Source organism: Trachypithecus francoisi, unplaced genomic scaffold, assembly GCF_009764315.1.
Source record: "Trachypithecus francoisi isolate TF-2019V2 unplaced genomic scaffold, Tfra_2.0 Contig01440, whole genome shotgun sequence".
NCBI lineage: Eukaryota > Metazoa > Chordata > Mammalia > Primates > Cercopithecidae > Trachypithecus > Trachypithecus francoisi.
The window spans coordinates 5191765-5205115 of NW_022681431.1; the positions used below are offsets into that span (position 1 = coordinate 5191765).

General features: G+C 41.8%; 1 long non-coding RNA gene across 1 annotated transcript; it reads left to right on the forward strand.

Moving 5' to 3' along the window:
- The first annotated feature begins 23 nt into the window (after positions 1-23).
- On the forward strand, positions 24-8629 carry LOC117092565. Its single transcript, XR_004440844.1, has 3 exons — positions 24-162; positions 7355-7481; positions 8075-8629. It is a non-coding gene; the product is annotated as an uncharacterized LOC117092565 (long non-coding RNA).
- Positions 8630-13351: the final 4722 nt, after the last annotated feature.

The window sequence follows — 13351 nt, forward strand, 5'->3', positions numbered from 1 at the left end:
GGCCGGGACAGCGCTGCACCTGTTGCCACGTGCGACGCGGGGCGCCGCGGCTGCCACTGCCGCCTGCGCACCTGGCTACACCGCGCGTCCCGGGACCACACTCGTTCCCGCAGGAGCCCGGGGCTCCGCCGCACCCAGCGCTGGGGCCCAGGCCGGGCCGGGGTAGGTGGGGCATCTGCCTCCTGCTTTCCTCTGGCCACCTGTAGGCCGAGGGGCCTCGCACCGCGGGGCGGATAGAAGGTGGGACGGTTGCAGAATTATTAGGGCGGAGACTTGCAAGGAAGGAGTCGTGATTGTCTCTTAGAAGGGCTGATTCGCAGTCCGTATTATCTTTATGCTTCTAGCAAGTTTACTAGCAAGTGTGTAATAAAGGTTAAAGAAAGGAGCTTCCCAGCTGTTAGAGCTTCACATACAACGTGGAAAGGAGTCTAGAACCCCAGGGAGAGAAACTAGACCCGACCCACTTTTCTCTAAACGCAAACATAGTCCTCGCTCTTTGCTAAACTGAGCGAATTTCATCCACAGCTCTCTTTCAGGCCCGTGAAATATTTTCTTCTATAAAACATATTTTTAATAGAAAACTTGTCCGAAGATGCTATTCTGCCTGTGAGAGATGTAACATTACTGAACCATGAAATGTCAAGACAACCTGAGAACACATTTTTAATATTTCTTCTTAATTACCTGGATTGTAGTTTGCTAAAAGCTTTTAAAGAGAAGTGAACGTTTTTGGAGAATAAACCTGAAGACGCTGTATTTCACAGTTTTCTATACCATGAATATTAGAATAACTGACAGATGTCTTGCCGTTGCTAGTTGTAAAGCCTTTTCACATGTACAATGATCCATTATTTCCTAACTACAAAACCCAGGGGTATAAAGGTCAGATTATCTCCATTATTCAAATGACGAATTGAAGCTCAGAAAGGTCAAGTGACTAGGGTAAGGTCACACAGCCAGTGAGGGCAAGTGCTAACCCAGCAAGCCTAACTCCTAATCTCCTTTCTTAATTCCATTACATAACGACACTTCTCACTTGCTTTTGAAATCCCTGTTATAAAGATAGATGCAACTAACATGATCCCTGTTGTTAGGAAAGGCATGTGATTAATTTTAAATAGATATAGTATTAAACACCGCCAGATGATTCTCTCTATGAAAAAGCACACAGAAACAAAACAAAACGCTGACATAGTTTCTGCAAATCACGAGGCAATTATGCTAATTAGCAGCAAGCCTCCATCCCTAAGCAAAATACTTCTTGTGTTAAACATATCATTTAATCTTTGTAACCCTGATGTGACCTGGATGATTTGGTCTAACCCCCACAATCCTATTGTGTGGCTTAGTTATATCTATAAATAGAGAACCAGTTTTACTTCATTTTTGTATCAGATGGTTTGAAGAGGGAAAAAGACTATGCTCTGCTAAGTAATTAGAGCTACTTTTGCAGGCACTGAGGAATCTGAAACTTAACTTCTAATTGTCTCCACGTAAAAACAGAAGTTAACTTCTAGGGACATCTTCAGGGACTCCTCAAGGCAAATATTCATGGAATGGGGTCTATTGGCTTTTCTTTTCATCTTGGTTCTGGGCATGTTGCCATGTTCCTGATCTCTGAACTCTGATGCTGACCTGCTACAGACTCCAGGAACAATATTAAGGATAAAATAATAACTCACATAACTTTGTGGCCCTTTATCCTAAAAAAACAAAACAAAACAAAAAAAAACACAATTTTTTCTCCTCCATGAGAAAATGCAAATTAAAACTATATTGAGAAACCATTTTTTCACTTATCAGATTGTCAAAGATTAGAAAGTTTGATAACCACAGTGTTAGTAAACATATAGACAAGCAGTCACCATGAAAATATTAATGTAAATTATAATGACCTCCATACGGGTTAGGTCAGGATACCTACAATATTGCAAATAAACATGTAAGAGTTTATCTTGGCCCTGCGTGGTGGCACGGTGACTCACGCCTGCAATCCCAGCCCTTTGGGAGGCCGAGTCGGGCAGATCACCTGACGTCAGGAGTTCGAGACCAGCCTGGCCAACATGGTGAAACCCCATCTCAACTAAAAATAAAAAAATTAGCCCAGCACGACAGCAGGCGCCTGTAATCCCAGCTACTTGGGAGGCCAAGGCAGGAGAATCGCTTGAACCTAGGAAGCAGAGTTTGCAGTGAGCCGAGATTGTGACACTGCACGCCAGCCTGGGCAACACAGGGCGACTGTCTCAAAAAAAAAAAAAAAAGTTTATCTTACAACACACATGAGAAATGGTATGTTTCTACAACCTTGTTTATTTCAGCGTTGTTTATAATAAAATATTTTTTAAAATACAAATATTCTTTAGTAAAGGACTGGTAAATCATGATACAGGCATAAAATGAAATCTTATGAAAGCTTTTAAAAAGAATGAGAAAGCTCTTTGTACTATTATGAGATGATCTTCAACATATATCATGTGCATTTTTTAACACAAAACAATCACCTAATAGTATGCTACAATTTCTACTAAAAAGGAGGAAATGATACACGCTTGTATGGATACTTATATAGATATGTTTGTATAAGCATGAAATAAGCATAAGCCTCCAGGCATGGTAGCTTGCATCTTTAATCCCAGCTTTTTGGGAAGTCTAAGGGGGAGGATCACTTGAGCCCAAGAGTTTGAGACCAGCCTGGACAACTTAGACCCTGTCTCTATAAAAAATACAAAAATTAGCTGGGCATGGTGGCATGTGCCTGTAGTCCCAGCTACTCTGGAGGCTGAGGTGGGAGGATGGCTTGAGTCCAAGCGGTTGAGGCTACCATGAGCCATGATTGTGCCACTGCATTGCAATCTGGTGACAGAGCAAGACCCTGTGTCAAAAGAAAACAAAACAAAAACCCATAAAATATCTGAAGAGATATACCAGAAGCAGATAATATTGGTTGTGTCTTGAGATGGGAGTTGGATAAAGGGCACCATTTGAAGAGAAACTTGTTAGTAAATACAGTTTTGTACTTTTTTTGAATTTCGAGCCATATAAGTAACAGAACCCATTCTAATATTTTAAAATGTTTTCCCACATGAAGTTTTGCCATCAGGAATGACTAAAGTTTCTCTGTGAACAAATTTCACTTATACATAAAATAAATGATTGGCCAGGCATGGTGGCTCACATCTGTAATTCCAGCACTTCGGGAGGCCGAGGCAGGCAGATCACCTGAGGTTGAAAGTTCGAGAGCAGCCTGACCAACGTGGAAAAACCCCGTGTCTACTGAAAATACAAAAATTAGCTGGGCGTGGTGGCGCATGCCTGTAATCCCAGCTACTGGGGAGGCTGAGGTGGGAGAATCACTTGAACCTAGGAGGCGGAGGTTGCAGTGAGCCAAGATCTCGCCATTGCACTCCAGCCTGGGCAACAAGAGCGAAACTCTGTCTCAAAAAAAAAAAAAAATGTTCAATAGATGCTTTTGACCCTATTTCTTCTGTAGTCCGTCTAAAAAAGACAACTTTGGTACATAAAGCTCTAACACAAGTGTGGTGAAAACGATGAATTAGCAAATTCCTTACAATTTTATTAGCAGTGACATCTCCCTAGGGTAGAGCTCCCAGCTAACTTTCCCAAAGTTGCATTCAATCAGAAATGAAAAAAGTATTCCAGGCCTTAATTCTCATGGGGAACTCCACTGGAGTCCATGGAGCCTTTGTTCCCAATCCAGGTCCCTTTTCTTGTTATTTATGTTTCCTTATACCACCACCTCATTGAGAAGGGAGTTGAACGTCTTTAAAAGACAGAACAGTATATTTTGAAAATAAATACTTCAAAGTGTAGGTATTTTTAGTGTAAAATGGGATTCCCGGAAAAGCATACAGGTAACAGTAAACATACTATTGGGCAACAAATTAAAACACTGAGCTTGCTGAGAGCCAGGTGTCCTAACCACTTACTAACTGTCATTTTCAAAAGAGGCTGATAGTTTCTCAAAGGAAGAAAAACTTTTCCTAGCACTGAATTTTAAGAAAAATTTTTGTCACTCATTTTCAATTCAAGACTACAAAATGGAAAATGACAATATACTATTAAAATACCATAAGGAACTTCATGTGGCTATTTTTCATGGTGACTGTGAATAAAACGAAGTTTTTTCTTTTTTTGTTTCTTTCTTTTTTTTTTAATAGAGACGGGGTCTCACTACGTTGCCTGTCCTGGTCTTGAACTCCTGGACTCAAGCAGTTCTCCAGACTTGGCCTCTCAAAGTGCTGGGATTACAGGCGTGAGCCACACTGTGCCTGGCCAAAAAAACAAAAGTATTGTAATAAAACCCAACTTGAGGAAGTTACTCACCCAGACAGGGACCGCTCTTATAACAGCATAATGAGATCAAGGATTGGCTGTAAATAGAAGTGTGGAAAGACAGCACCTTCTTCAGATAAACTTCTGAAAGTCAAATATGCTCATGCTAAAACGTGAACATCTCCACAAATCCCGTGCTGCAGAGGTAAACACAGTTGCTTTATACAACATTCCAGAAATTTTCTTGTAAGCACTCATTAGATAGGTGCTGAAGCATTGTAAGAAGTTGCGGTAATCTCTGGCAAAGTCCCTGAATGCTGGAATTTTGTGATACTGTCAATGACCTTTTCTTTGTTTTTGTGAAGAGAATATGTATATTACACATAGTCATATGATTTTTGTTGTTGTTTTGAGACGGAGTTTCGCTCTTGTTGCCCAGACTGAAGGGCAATGGCACGATCTCGGCTCACCACAACCTCCACCTCACAGGTTCAAGCAGTTCTCCTGCCTCAGCCTCCCAAGTAACTGGGACTACAGGCATGCGCCACCAAGTCCAGCTATTTTGTATTTTTAGTAGAGAGGGGGTTTCTCCATGTTGGTCAGGCTGGTCTCGAACTTCCAACCTCAGGTGATCCACCCACTTCAGCCTCCCAAAGTGCTGGGATTACAGGCGTGAGCCGCCATGCCTGGCCTATGACTTTTAATTCTTCTATCCAAAGATGATGAGACATGCGTGGTAAGATCCCAAACTGACCAGTTATAGCAGTGGCTGCATAACAAGAAAGTGAGAACGGGATAGCAGCGAATGGTCCTGATTTGTTTACCAGTAACTCCCAGGTTCTTGATTATCTATTTTTTTTCTCAGTGGACTTGAAGACCCAGCTGGACTCTCCTCTTTTTTTCTTTTCTTTCTTTCTTTCTTTCTTTCTTTCTTTTTTTTTTTTGAGATGGTGTCTAGCTCTGTTGCCCACGCTGGAGTGCAGTGGCATGATCTCGGCTCACTGCAACCTCTCCCTCCCAGGTTCAAGGAATTCTCCTGCCTCAGCCTGTCAAGTAGCTGGGATTACAGGCGCCTGCCACTATGCCCAGCTAATTTTTGTATTTTTAGTAGAGATGGGGTTTCACTGTGTTGGCCAGGCTGGTCTCGAACTCCTGACCTCATGATGCACCTGCCTCGGCCTCCCAAAGTGCTGGGATTACAAGCGTGAGCCACTGTGCCTGGCCTCCTTTTTTATTTTCTTATTTTTGAGAGGATCTCCCTCTGTCATCCAAGCTGGAGTACAGAGGTGCCATGATGGCTCAACCGCAGCCACGACCTCCTGGACTCAATTGATCCTCCCAAGTAGCAGGGAATGCAGTCATGTGCCACCATGCCCAGCTACTTTTTGTATTTTTTTATAGAGATGGGATTTCACCACGTTGCCCAGGCTGGTGTCAAACTTCTTAGCTCGAGTTATCTGCCCACCTCAGCCTTCCAAGGTGCTGGGATTACAGGCATGAGCCCCTCTGCCTGGCCCTGGACTCTCTTCTTAATGTTCCAGAAGGTGACTCGCAGAATAGAAATGTTCTTAGGCGGCTGGACGCAGTGGCTCACATCTGTCATCCGATCACTTTGGGAGGCCGAGGTGGGTGGATCAGGAAGTCAGGAGATCGGGACTAACCATCCTGACTAACACGGTGAAACCCCGTCTCTACTAAATACACAAAAAATTAGCCGAACATGGTGGAGGGCGCCTGTAGTCCCAGCTACTCGGGAGGCTGACGCAGGAGAATGACGTGAACCCGGGAGGCGGAGCTTGCAGTGAGCCGAGATCCAGCCACTGTACTCCAGCCTGGGCGACAGAGCGAGACTCCATCTCAAAAAACAAACAAACAAACAAAAACAAACGTTCTTACGGCAAAGTCTTAAGATTTTTAAGTATCTCAGGAAAGGAGTTTTTTGTTGCAAGTTCAAAGCAGTAGAAAAAATGAAGAAATATAGCTTCCTCTTATCAAAATGACCTGCAGAAGTTTGAAAAACTCTTCCATCTCCCCATACCATGGAAGGCATCTTCAACAGTCCTCTTCCATTTATAGACTCTGTAGAAGGAACAGTTCTTACAACATGATGCCAAAATTATTTTAGTTCACACACAAACAAGTTGCCCTGTAATTCTGCTGTGGGCCTCCACATATTAGGAAGAAATTAAGAAAAATATAGTACCACCAGTTTGTTATGCAACCACTTCAAAAATGTTTACTTTGCTTAAAATGTCATAGCTAAAGAAACTACTCGTCTGCATAATCCACTCTTGACAGTGATTCATAACAGTGTGACATTTGGGCTTGGTCAGACTTTACTCCAATCAGATTGAGTCTTTCCTTAAAAAGGGGATATAGTTTCAATTTCAAAGTATTTACTGCTTCATGACAAATATTAATAACAAGTCTGTGGCTTTGAGGCCTCATACCTTTGAGACTATCACAGTCTACTTCGCATTTTTTTTTAATTTAGACCTTTTGAATTTGCTTTTAATTTATGCCCCTGGCCTTGTTCTCTTGACCAAATAAAAGCCCTAAGAGAGCCTCCACTCCCAGCAGCCTTCCAGTTGACTCTGTTTCCCCGTGGGCCCTGTTGATTGTTCAGCGATCACCTAAAAAGAGTGCAGAGTTAGGAAGCCTAGTGGGTTCAGTCTTTCTGTGCTGACACCAGGCCACATCCAGGCCTGATGTACTAACTGATCTCCAGTTCATTCCTTTTGCGATTTTTGGCCTTGATTCATAGTTCCTGATTCACGATTGACTCTGAAATCCTCTCCATTTGCAAGTGGGATGCAGTGAAGCAGGCCAAAGCCCTCCATGTTCTAACAAATGTTTGCAAATCATAATAATGTAGGAAGAGAACCATAAACTAAATGAACAACAGGCATTAGCCCTCATGCTGTCACATAAGCATTCCTCAAAATATAATCATGCTTCTAAACATGGGCTGGCAATTCAGGAAAGGGCCACTGAAAATATTAGCCTCGTTATTTTCTCTGTATCGTAAACATAGACTAACTATGCCTAAACCACATTGCAGCGTGCCAACATTGTAAATTAATGCCTGATTGGTTACCTAAAAGTAAGACAATCTTGCTTTTAGGCATCTAGAACACTGAGAAATCCAGGATGGAAACTTAACACTACCAAAGATTGATCTATTTTGGGTAAGTATACTTCTGATCTCTTTTTAAGTACTGTATTAGTCCATTTTCACACTGCTATAAAGAACTGCCTGAGACTGGGTAATTTATAAAGGAAAGAGGTTTAATTGACTCAGAGTTCTGCATGGCTGGGGAGGTCTCAGGAAACTTGCAGTTATGGCAGAAGGCAAAGGAGAAGCAAGTACCTTCTTTACAAGGCAGCAGAAAAGACAGAGAGCACAGGGGAAACTGCCACTTTTAAGCTATCAGATCTTGTGAGAGCTCTCTCACTGTCACAAAAGCAGCATGGGGGGAAACCACTGCCATGACCCAATCACCTCCCAGTGTCCCCCCCCCAAACAAGTGGGAATGACAATTCAAGATGGAATTTGGGTGGGGTCACAGAGCCAAACCATATCAAGTACCTACAAAATTATGGTGAATCTTCACTAATTTGCAAACTGATTATCTGCAAATCTTAAATAGAGAATAAAACACAAAAATATAATTATCTCTCCAGAACTGAGGACGTACATTGGAGTTAGAAGAGTTAGCTTTGACACTTAGATATGTTTTCATTGATTTGACCTTACTTGATCTCAGTTTCTCTTTTATAGAATTAGTTCTTTAGATGAGAGGTCCCCAACCCCAGGACTGCAGACTGCCACTGGTCTTTGGCCTGTCAGGCACCTGGCCACACAGCAGGAGGTCAGCGGCATCAAGCAAGCATTAGCACCTGAGTTCCACCTCTAGTCAGATCAACGGTGGCATTAGATTCTCATAGGAGTGTGAACCCTTTTGTGGACTGCACGTACAAGGAATCTAGGTTACATGCTCCTTACGAAAATCTAACTAATGCATGATGATCTGAGCTGAAACAGTTTAGGCCAAAACCATCTCTCCCGCACCCCATTTTGTCTTCCAAGACAAAAGATTATTCAAGGTTACTGTGAACACCTTTATGTGGACAAAGTAGAAAATCTGGAGGAGATGGATAAATTCCTGGAAATACACAACCCTCCTATATCAAACCAGAAATAAAAAGAAATCAGAAACTGAATAGAACAATAACAAGTAGTGAGGCTGAAACAGTAATAAGAAAAATTGCCAAGAAAAAAGAATCTAGGACCAGATGGATTCACAGCTGCATTCTATCAGACATTCGGAGAAGAAATGGTACCAATACTATTGAAGCTATTCCAAAAGAGAGAAAGAGAAAATCCTCCCTAAATCATTCTATAATGCCCGTATTACCCTAATACCAAACCCAGGAAGGGACGTAACAAAAAAAACTATAGACCAATATCCCTGATGAACATAGATGCAAAAATCCTCAACAAAAGGATTCTCAATAAAATACTAGCTAACCAAATCCAATACCATATCAAAAAGATAATATACCATGATCAAGTTGGTTTCATACCAGGAACACAGGGATGGTTTACCATACACAGGTCAATAAATGTGATACACCACATATGGTTGTCTTATGAAAGTTTTTGTCAAGTAGATGCCTCAGGAGGTGCTCATGGAAACAATATTCCCCGAATTTGTACACAGTGATTGCATTTTGTATGCAGCCTTTATCTTGGAAAGCTACTGACTCACATTTTGTTTCATTGAATATCTTAAATATGTTACTCCATTTTTCTTCTATCTAAAGCATTGCTGTTAAAAAATTTGGTGGCAAATCTGATTTTATTTTTCCTTTATAAGTGGATTTTTTTTGTCTGGAAGCCCAAAATAATTTTTTCCCTTTAAAATGAGTAATTTTAGTGGGAGGATCACTTGAGCTCAGGAGATCAAGGCTGCAGTGAGCTGTGATCACACCACTGCACTTCAGCCTGGGGGTCAGAGAGAGACACTGTCTTGAAAAATATTTGTTTTAACTAGTAATTTCATTTTATTATGTTTTGGTGTTACCGGTCCTGGGTCAGTTTTTCCAGGTATGTAGTATAACCTTTCACTATGTAGCTGCAAATACATATAGTGTTAATTTGAAGAAAATATTCTTGATGATAGTTTCTTAGTAGCCCTTCTGTCCCTTGCTTTGGTTTTTCTTCTTGAGAAACTCTTGTTAAACATATTTTTGTGTATCTTTTTTGCCTGTCTCTAAGTTTCTTTCTCTCAAGCCCTTTTTATTACTTTCCTTCAATTAAAAAAATTTTTTTTCTCTTTCATCTTCTTTTAAGGTATTCTCTGTGTTTATTTATTCTTCCATTACTTTCAGTTTAGTGTTTTTTTTGTTTTTTTTGTTTTTTTTTTTTTAGAGATGGGGTCTCGGTTGTTACTCAGGTTGGCCTTAAACTATTGGCTTTTGAACTACTGGGTTCAAAGGATCCTCCTGCCTCAGCCTCTCAAAGTGCCTGGGATTACAGGCATGAGCTGCTGTGCCTGGCCTAGTCTCGGTTTTTGACTATTGTTTCTACATCTTTTTGCTCAGCCTAGTCTCGGTTTTTGACTATTGTTTCTATGTCTTTTTCCTAAGTATATCTATCATGTCATTTCTGCTATTTCCCAATTCTCATTTTTCTTGTTTTTTCATATCTTGATTTCTTTAATGTCTTTTAGCATATGTTGAAATAATAAGTAATGGTTTGCATCTGTTCTGTAGGTATGTCTTTTTAGCATCTTTGGCATTGTCTATAGGGATGTTTTTCCATTTCTTCTCTTTTTTCCTGACAGTAATTTTGTATGAGATTTAATTTGGGTTTTTTTGTTTGTTTGTTTGTTTGTTTGTTTTTGCTCATTTAAAAATATGAAATAATTTTCTTAAACTTTCAGGAGGAGTTAGCATTTGGGAAAGCATTTCCGATTTCACAAGCTGATCGCTGTCTTTTTTGTTGTATTTGTGTAGTGTTTAAAACTATCGGGGCTTACTTACTTTTTTTATTTTTTTATTTTTTTTTGAGACGGAGTCTTGCTCTGTCGCCCAGGCTGGAATGCAGTGGCATGATCTCGGCTCACTGCAAGCTCCACCCCTCGGATTCACGCCATTCTCCTGCCTCAGCCTCCTGAGTAGCTGGGATTACAGGCGCCCACCACTGCGCCCAGCTAATTTTTTGTATTTTTAGTAGAGACAGGGTTTCACCGTGTTAGCCAGGATGGTCTCGATCTCCTGACCTCCTGATCCACCCGCCTCGGCCTCCCAAAGTGCTGGGATTACAGGCGTGAGCCACTGCGCCCGGCGGTCGCGGCTTATTTTCTGAGATGGTCAGGCTCTGTTTTCCTTCCTTGCTTTCATCTGGACCCCGTCTTTCCTTGGTCTCTATTGTCCCAGTTCCGTGCAATGAGCATCCTTTCCCAAGAAGTTTCTTCTCTATGCAGTGCTTGTCCAGGAGTGGAAATTTGGGTGGTTAGTTTTGAGCACTCACAGTGCCCCTCAGATACTTTGCATTGCCCTGACTTTGGAGTGTGCAAAACTTTTTCCAGTTTCAGCTGCTGTTCCCAAGTGGAACCTCCAAGCTTTCCAGCAATTGCCTGCTGGCTGCTTAGAGATTATCAGATTTATCAGTGTGTCATGACTTCCCTCCACTTTCTACGATACAGGTGCTGATACCACCCAGCCCTCGTATCTGTCTGTGGCTTTCCTCAATTCCTTCTGTTCTAGGGTTTGTGGGGACACTTCATCGCCTAATTTTGTTACAGATGTTGTCCATGGGTTTTTTATTTTCTCTTTTGTCCTTTGTCTATTTTTGCAGGAGAATTTTAAAGTTAAAAAACGATGACACCTGTCCCCCCCGATACAAGTGACCGTTGTAGGGGTACAAGGAAAATTTCCCCTGTGTCCTCTGAAGGTTTCCCCTTTGTCCTCTGAAGATCTTAAAAATCAACTCATAAAAAGACAGATTAATTGGAGTAAAGGTGTATAAATGTTATTAACGTGTACATGAGAGCCTTTACAATAAAGACCCAAAGATAGAGAGAAAATTATCTTTTTTTGTTTGTTTTTGTTTGACACAGGGTCTCTCTGTCACTCAGGCTGGAGTGCAGTGGTGCAATCACAGCTCACTGCAGCCTCAACCTCCTGGACTCAAAGGATTTTCCTACCTCAGCCTCCCAAGTAGCTGGGACCACAGGAATGAACAACCACACCCTGCTAATTATTTTATTTTTAGTAGAGACAGGGTCGAGCTATGTTGCCCAGACTAGTCTCGAATTCCTGGGCTCAAAGGATTCGCCCACCTCAGCCTCCCGAAGTGCTGGGATTATAGGCATGAGTCCTCGAACCCAGCCTGGAAATTATTTTTATATTAGGTTTAATAAAGTATGGACAGCCATGTAGAAATATAACTGGGCATGATCTAATGTTAATAGACAAAGTAGGGAAACCAAGGAAGGCCTGGGTTAGACAGTAAGCTCAGATAGTAAGGCCTATCATATTAGTCTGTTCTCATGCTGCTAATAAAAACGTACCTGAGACTGGGAAATTTGTAAAGAAAGAGGTTTAATGGACTCACAGTTTCACATGTCTGGGGAGGCCTCACAATCATGGCAGAAGGCAAAAGAGAAGCAAAGGCATGTCTTACGTGGCAGCAGGCAAGAGAAGTTGTGCAGGGCAACTCCCATTTATAAAACCATCAGATCTCGTGAGTTTTATTCACTGCTGCAAAAATAGTATGGGGGAACTGCCCCCATGATTCAGTTATCTCAACCTGGCCCCACCCTTGACACGTGGGGATTATTACAAATCAAGGTGAGATAGGGGTGAGGACACAGTCAGACCATATCAGCTCATGTGTCTCTCTATGTATTGTTTTCTTTTGCACATAGGGCAGGACCCTCTCTGGAATGGGGATCGTATGGCCTACAGTTAAATAAGGTAGCTCAGTTAATTTTTTTATGACCAGGTTTTACACAGAAAGGTGCAGGGAAAATTAGAGTAATATTTTTAGGTTTTTATGGCCGGCTTTGGGGCAAAGAGGTTCTCATTTGTATAACCTGCCTTGGGGAAGAGGGATTCTAGTTTCTATGGCAAGCCTGAAGGAGAATGGTACCTTAGTCTTAGACAAGTCTTAGTCTTAGACAAGAAGACAGGAGAAAATTAGAAAAAGAAGTTTTGCTTCTAAGACTGTTTCTCAGGCCTTTATTTTGGGGGTGTGTTTTGAGTCCCAACACCATCAAACAGATCTTGGAAGCTACCAGCTATGTATGGTGAGTACTCCTCGACAGCACCAATAATGAAATGCTCAAACAGGTTAGCAGAAGTCCCTGTGGATGCTAAGAGGGTGCCATAGAGAGGAAAAAAGAGCGGAAGGCAACCAGCTTTTATTTGAGAGCTATGTGCCAGATATTTTGCTAGTAGCTTTCACATGTATTATTTGAATTGATTTAATCTAATAATCACCCCAATCTTCTGAAGTAGAATTTTTGGGTCTTCCTAAGTCCTATGCTCATTCAATATGGAATTGTGAGAAACTTAATCACCCTGATGGAATAGGAATCCGTTAAAGTGCAACAGAGTAGAGGCACCTGAGTCAGCACTAATGAACCTCCTGAAGTCCTGTAGTGTTTGACAAAACTACTGTAAAGATACTACCTGGGATTAGAATTTATAAAGGAAAGAGGTTTAATTGACTCACAGTTCTGCATGGCTGCGGAGGCCTCAGGAAACCTACAATCATGGTGGAAGGGGAAGCAGGCATGTCTTACATGGTGGCAGGCAAGAGAGAAGTAAGTGCAACCAGGGGAAATGTCATCATATCTCATGAGAACTCACTCTCATGAAAACAGCATGGGGGGGGGCGGAGCAAGATGGCCGAATAGGAACAGCTCCAGTCTCCAACTCCCAGCGCGAGTGACACAGAAGACCGGTGATTTCTGCATTTTCAACTGAGGTACTGGGGTCATCTCTCTAGGGAGTGCCGGACAATAGGTGCTGGTCAGCTGCTGCA